This window comes from Lynx rufus, unplaced genomic scaffold (genome assembly GCF_022079265.1).
Source record: "Lynx rufus isolate CCGP_SWC_20201006 ecotype Redwood Valley unplaced genomic scaffold, mLynRuf1.p SCAF_3, whole genome shotgun sequence".
Lineage (NCBI taxonomy): Eukaryota > Metazoa > Chordata > Mammalia > Carnivora > Felidae > Lynx > Lynx rufus.
Genome location: NW_025814845.1, coordinates 8,972,416 through 8,979,848, shown reverse-complemented (window position 1 = coordinate 8,979,848; position 7,433 = coordinate 8,972,416).

Here is a 7,433-nt window from a genome sequence, read left to right as displayed (position 1 = left end):
AGGCTCCGAGCCATCAGCCCAGAGCCTGACGCGGGGCTCGAACTCACGGACCGTGAGATCGTGACCTGGCTGAAGTTGGACGCTTAACCGACTGCGCCACCCAGGCGCCCCAATAGACTTTTGTTTAATTTGCTCGGACAATACCTGCTTCCTATGATTATCATAAATATTAAATGAGATATTGACAGTAATCATTACTTTGATAAACAGTAACTGTTACTCTTATTATGAAACCAATAAAACGCAGTCTTGGTTGGTGTGCCTTGATTCGCGGGAAGATAGGGGTAATAATACCCCCTTAGGAGAGTTCATTAGATAAGGGAATGAATGGAAAGTACTCTGCTCAGTGCTTGATAGATAGTACTTAGTTAATAAGTGACAACAAGTACACACACTGGATATGCTTTTTCTACCTTTCAGCACCGTCTTGCAGTTACTATATTTATTTGTCTTCTTATGATGGGGTAATAGTTTCACCTGTTCCTCATATTTTTCCCTAAGATTTATTGAAGCCCTATAATGTGTCAGGCCCTTTCTCATTAAATCATGGCTAATATCATTTACAGTCTGATTCCCTTTTTTTTGGATGCTTTTCTCCTCCAAGTTATAAGTAAAATGTTGAGTTTCTCCAAGCTAGGTTATACTCAGAACAAGCACCCAGTACCCAGCCCCCAGCGTGGGACATTTCTGAATGTCTCCGGGAGGAATACAAGTAGGCAAACTGCTTTCCTGAAATATCTCACATTGCAACTCCTCCAGGGCAGGCGTAGAGGTGATGTGAAGTCAACATGGGAGCTGGTTCTGCAGGGCCAGGTAGATAATATGAGTGGTTAAGTGACCTGGGTGCCGAATACACTTCCGTTTATGTCCCAGATCCTTAGCATTTGCCAAATCTGCTACCAGGAGTCCCTCTTTAATGTACCTGATAAAATTCTGTCCAAACTCAATACTTTTTCCTATGCCTTAAAAAAAAATCGAACTCTAGGTGTTGAATACTTGTGGGTGTCACAGCTGGGAGAAGGGTGCTACTTTTACCTGGAGGGCAGAAGTCAGACATCCCGTCGAACGTCCTGCACACCCAGGACCAACCGTGACAAAGAATTAGCCAGTTCAAAATGTTGAGAGGAACGAAGTTAAAAAACGCTCATCTAGAACAATTTTCTCACTTTGTAATTTTTCCTCCTTCCATAATGAAAATTATTCTGAAATTCTCTCCCAGATTTTACCCATTGGAAGGGATTATCCCATCTCCAAGCACGGTTCCTGCACATACTCCAGTCCTTCATCCACATTCCCTGATCTTCCGTGGGTGAGGTGTCCACTTGAGTTCTGAGAATGGACCAAAGAACCTCATTTGTAAACATTTGAAACTGCTTCCCAGCCACTTTCCTTGATCTTTTAGAACCTTAAACCTATTGGGGCACCTGGGTGGCTCAGTCAGTTAAGTGTCCAACTCTTGATTTCACTCAGGTCATGATCTCACAGTTCATGGGATCAAGCCCCACTTCGGGCTCTATGCTGACAGCATGGAGCCTTCTTGGGATCCTCTCTCTCTCTCTCTCTCTTTCTCCCCCTCCCCTCCTTAAACCTATTAATTAAAAAAACAAATTATTCTGTGTTCTCAGCCGTCAGAGTTTATTGAAATCTTTTTGAAATCGTTCCCTTTGTCCCTAGCAGTTTCTTGGAGTGTTGGGTCAAAGGCTGCTCTAAATGAGTTGGCTGTAGGGAAGCTTTGGGAGAGAAGTTGGCAGGAACTTTAGTGTGGCACTTACAGCATCTCTGTCCCACTGAAGAGGCTGTTACAATATTAGAACCTATGCAAAGATTTAGAGTTTCACCTTTCCAGCATATATTCAAATTTTAATTTACAGAATTAATTATTGTTAAAATTTGCCAGTTGCTACAGACCATAAGCTCCATTGGGGCTTCTAAATTGTAACTTTCGAGGAATTAAAAACATGATTGTCATGTAAATGTATAGTGGACACATATCAAAGATTTTACTCAACTCAGTAATTACTGAGGGGACTAGTAAGATGTTATGACTGGTTCCGAGGACATGTTGAAGAGCAGACATTTACACAGGCAATCAGCAACACTGAAATAAATATTTTCCAGTAGTTGCAAAACATGTCACTAGATGCTTACAGATTTGTAATATGACCCAGTCCATAGAAATCCAAATAAAGGTATACACCTCTATAGAAGCCGCAAGTTCCCTGAACGTCCCTTAGATCATGCCCCTCGCCACACCGACAAAATGCCAGTCATCTGCATTGCCCATTTCCACGTGTTGGACAACTTCTTCTGCAGGGCAGAGATTGGAATATGTCCTCAACATATTTTTTTCTGGTGTGAATCCTTGCCAATCTTTGGGGTGAAATAGGTGAGTATCTGTGGGGTGAACATTTAGCTTGTGTATCCCACAGCCTCACTCTCCTAAGCTATGAAATTGGAAATGAAAAGGGGGGTAGGGGCGAGAGAGAGAGTTTGACAAAGAAATAGAAAGAGCGGATACAAGGGCGCCTGGGTGGCTCAGTCAGGTCATGATCTCGCAGCTGGTGGGATCGAGTCCTGTTCCAGGCTCCGTGCTGAGCATAGGGCCTGCTTAAGATTCTCTCTTTCTTTCTCCCTCTGTCCCTCTCTCCTGTTCAAGCATTCTCTCTCTCTCTCTCTCTCTCTCTCTCTCTCAAAAAAGAGCAGATATAATAACTACCATTTATTGCCTACTCTGTGCCAACGATGTTACATATGTCAGCTCACTTAATCTTTGCAAACCCCTCTATTTTGTACGTAAGGACACTGAAGTTCACAGAGGTTAAGTAACTTATTCAAGGGTATGCAGTGAACATGCTTATTGATTTGGTGGCTTCCATGTTTCATGTTCTCTCTAAGGGAGTGAGCTCTGGGAGGGCAAGGGCTTACCCCTTTGTTTTATTCTCTGCCATATCTTGCTCAGTCTGGCCCCCAGAAGGGGCTCAGTCAATATCCATTGAATGCATGGGTAAGCGATGTATGAGCGAATGAATGAATGGATGAATGAGTGAATGAATGAAAGAGCAGAGCAAGGACTCATTCCCGTATCTGTTCAAACACCACATCCTATAAGTTCTCCACTACACTACATCACAAAAAATAGCTGTCCTTCTTCACTCCGTGGAGTAAGTAGCTGGATGGAACTATATTTTTTTTTAAGTTTACTTATTTATATGTAGAGAGAGAGAGAGAGAGCATGCATGCACAGGCAGACATTTATATAGGCAATCAGGAATGCAGAGAGAGAGAGATAGAGAGAGAGAGGGAGGGAGGGAGAGGTTCCCAAGCAGGATGCAAACTCATGAACCATGAGATCACGACCTGAGCTGAAATCAAGAGTTGGATGCTTAATTGACTGAGCCATGCAGGCGCCCCAGAGCTATAATATTTTATACTGTATTTCATAGTTTTTGTTTTATTTTGTTTTCCAGTTTTACTGAGAAAATTCTTTTTCCTTGTGATGAGAACTTTTAAGATGTAGTCACTTGGCAACTTTCAAATATACAAAACAGTATTGTTGAGTATAGTCTCCATGCTGTACATTACATCCCCAGAGCTAATTTATCTCATAAACGAAAGGTGGTGCCTTTTGACCATCTTCCCCTTTTCCCCCACTCCCCAACCTCTCTGCCCCTGGTCACCACAAATCTGATCTCCATTTCTATGAAGTGGTTTTATTAGATTCCATATATAGGTGAGATCATACAGTATTTGTTTTTTCTCTTCTCTGACTTATTTCACTTGGCTTCATGCCTTCAAGGCATTAACGTGGGTGGGACTATAACATTTTAGTTACTCTGGCAAAAATGAGTGTTTTAATGAGCAGACAGTTTATTGTGCTTAAAATAAATACCTGATTACAGCTCAAGTGGCAGATAAAGTATGAAGCAAAAGAGAATGATGTTTTAAAAGCCCCACAATGAATTAAAAAAAAAAGTGGGGTGCCTGGGTGGCTCAGTCAGTTGGGTGTCCGACTTCAGCTCAGGTCATGATCTCACGGTCTGTGAGTTCGAGCCCCACGTCGGCCTCTGTGCTGACAGCTCAGAGCCTGGAGCCTGCTTCGGATTCTGTGTCTCCCTCTCTCTCTGCCCCTCCCCCGCTCATGCTCTGTCTCTCTCCCTCTGTCAAAAATAAATAAACATTTAAAAATAAATGAATAAAAGTCTCACAATGAGGGAAATATACAAGGGGTAAATAAGAGGAGAGATAGCATTTGATAAAAGCTTTATTATTTTTTTCCCCCAAGAATGTTCTGGATCAAAGGAAGTGGAATCTCTAGCTCCTGACCTATATGGTAGGTGCTGCATAAAAATTACTGAATGAGTGACTACCAAATGCCTTAAGGAATGCTTTCATATGATGGGCGGAGAAGTGCCAATTCTTAGAAGGAAGTAATAGTAGCAATTATTCCCAGAGGGGTAAAACACTTCTTAGCGTAGAGGTCAGTTTTACTGTTGTATGAATTACATGTCCCTGGGTGAGCCTTTTAGGGGATATGATAAAAACTGACAACTATAGAACCAGAAGTTGTGGAACTTTCTTGCCTACCCCCTTCCTCAATCTCAGTCCAAGCATTGAGACGAAGGCACCTCGCCCTCCTTGAGAAAATGAGATCAAGTATCCTAACGCTTTGTAATTCTCTGCCCTGTGCCGCTCGTTTTTTCCCATATGGTGACGAAAGGCAAATTATGAAGCCCTGTCTGAGTTAGTGTGCGTTAAAAATGATGTCGGCACAGATGAAAGCCAGCCCTAGAGATGAAGCATTTATTTGAAACTGTTACTGGAAGACAGATTCAGCACATAAAATATAAAACCACCCCACGCTGGCCCCCAGTGAATGGGATGGGGTTTTCCAAATTCCCAAGTTCAGAATCCAAGCGCTGAGACACTGGTCTTGGCCCTGGTCTGGCCCTCGCTCTGTCTTTCCTCCTCTTTGTCCAAACTGAGGTGAAGTTTTCTTCCTCTGCCTTTGAATTCGTACACAATGGGCTTGATGAATGAGTTACAAATCTTACCTGAAGGTTCTTGAGGTTCAAGAAGAATGTTTTTTTGGCTTTGGGTTATTAAACATCAGCAATGCTATTTTTGGTTTCTAAGCCCAGAGGCAAGGGGAGAAAAAGCAAGATGAACGAACAGGAAAGTATGAGGTAAAACATTTATGGGAGAACTCTGGCTTGCATGAAGCCATTCCTTCGAAAACGAGTGGCATTTCTATTTGGAACAATCAGTTTCTCTCTTTCTGTCTCCCCACAACTCCCACCTCCTGCCCCCGGTCAACTTCTCCCTCTCTCCTTAGCCGTCTCTTACACAAATTTCAGTCTTAAGACAGGGCAGCAGATGTTGAAATGACACAAACTTGTTTTCCTAAAGGGTCATACACTGTCATGTTTGTTGGTCATGCAAACACATTATTGGGGAGGGACATAGTTATTTATAGAATTAGAATAATTAGAATAATTATTAATTAGAATTAATTAGAATAATTAATTAGAATAATTAATTAGAACATTATACTGATTATTAGTATTAATTAGAATAATTAGAATAATATACTCACTAACCTATTTTATTTCAGTCTTGGGTGATTCAGAGAAGGCTATCCAAAGTCTTTTATAAGGAATGGCTTGTCAAAGATTGAGGAATGTTGAATGGCCAAGCGTTGTATACTCTCACAGTAATTAATGTCAACACTTCATTTCTAATGCCACAGAACCCTGATCATTTCCATTGAAACCTAAGTTTCTTATCCCATCCTGTTGTAATTTTTGCTTTATTACGGTTCACTCTTTAAACCAATGCCATCCATTAGACCTTCCTGTGCTGATGAAAATGTCCCCGATCTCTGATCTCCAGGGTCCCAAATGGCAGCCTCTAGGCTTATATGGTCACTGAGCAAAGCTATTGGACAGATGAGGAATGTGAAGCCCAGGGCGGTTACATGACTTCCCAGGGACGACATTGGCAGTGAGTGACAGAACCTGAATGAATCTCCTGGCTCTCTCCAGCTGCCACGATGCCTCATGTTTTGATTTCATTTGGGCAGGAAAAATGAGGGGCGATTTCAGAAAGGAAGGCCTAATTTTTGCACCTAACGACTGGGTGGAAAAATGCGAATAATATTACCTCTCCCAGCCAGAGAAATTCAGTTGTGCTAGAATTTCTAATTCGAGATTAGAAGACTAGGATTAGGACTCCAAGCTGAATTGAACAGAACCAATCATTAAGTCCTGCATTACTATCTGCCTAAGGCTGCTCAGAACCGATCTTAATATTGTGTTCTATGTTTATTACATATTCATTTAATTATTGAACCCCTACAATGGTCCACATAGAGTAGGTGCTGGGGGGGTGGGGGGAGAGTGTAGGAAAATGGATACAAACAGTTGAAGCATTCAGTGCCTACAGGAAGACAGATGGCCAACCATTTCAATGAGGTGCTAGAATGCCATGCCACATTGTCAATCAGGGGAGCACTGGTCAGAGGGTTTTATGTTATCTTCTGGTATACTGGGGTCAGGGCAATGATGGGCTCTGGAAGCCAGATCTGGGTTTAAATTCAGCGCTTTGCTTAGTACGTCTGTGACCTCGGGCAAATTACTGAGCCTGTGTTTAGCCTTATCTTTAAGATGGAGATAATAGGCTGTCTTTGTCACTGAGATTATACAAAATAATGCACTTGAAGCACCTGGCCTAGTGCCTTGTTCAGAGGGAACATTCATTAGGTGTTAGCGCTCACTTCTACTACTGTCGTCATTGTTATTTTTACTATTATTGGTAGGAATAAACATGAGCCCTGTGAGGCATAATTGTCTTTATTTTGCAGACAAGGAAACTGAGGCTTGGGGAGAATAAGCAGCCAAAGTGACAGTGATAAAAAGGGACAGGGTCAAGGTTTTAGGCAAGTCAGAGCTGGCTGCTGGCAGGAAGGGAGGACTCCCCTCTGGGCCCAGCCCTGTGAGGGCTGCCTTTGAGCAGAGGTGTTGGGAGGCCTCTGGAGGTGTTGAGGCAGAGGCCTCTGACCAGTAGGAGCTTCGGAGAGAAAACCTCAGGCCTGATCAGAAGACTTAAACTACCGCCTAAACGGGCTATGCCTGTAGTGTCATTTTCAGAAATGTCCTGAACTAGCACTTGTCGTCCTAGAAATATGCACATTCAAGATCAGTTTAAACTTTAAATCAAACAAACAATGCTCCTTCCAGCAGCGGTTTTATGCTAGATCCTGGGGTAAGGGCGAGCTACGTTGGGAATGTTCCTGTCCATTCTTCCCTCCATCCTTATCACAAACATTAAGCGCCTACCGGGTACTATCCGGTAGCATCCCGATGGTGCTAGTCTTCCCTAAATCTTACTTTTCCTACAAGGGTATCTCAATTCGAGACAGGAAGTGGTGAGTGAGG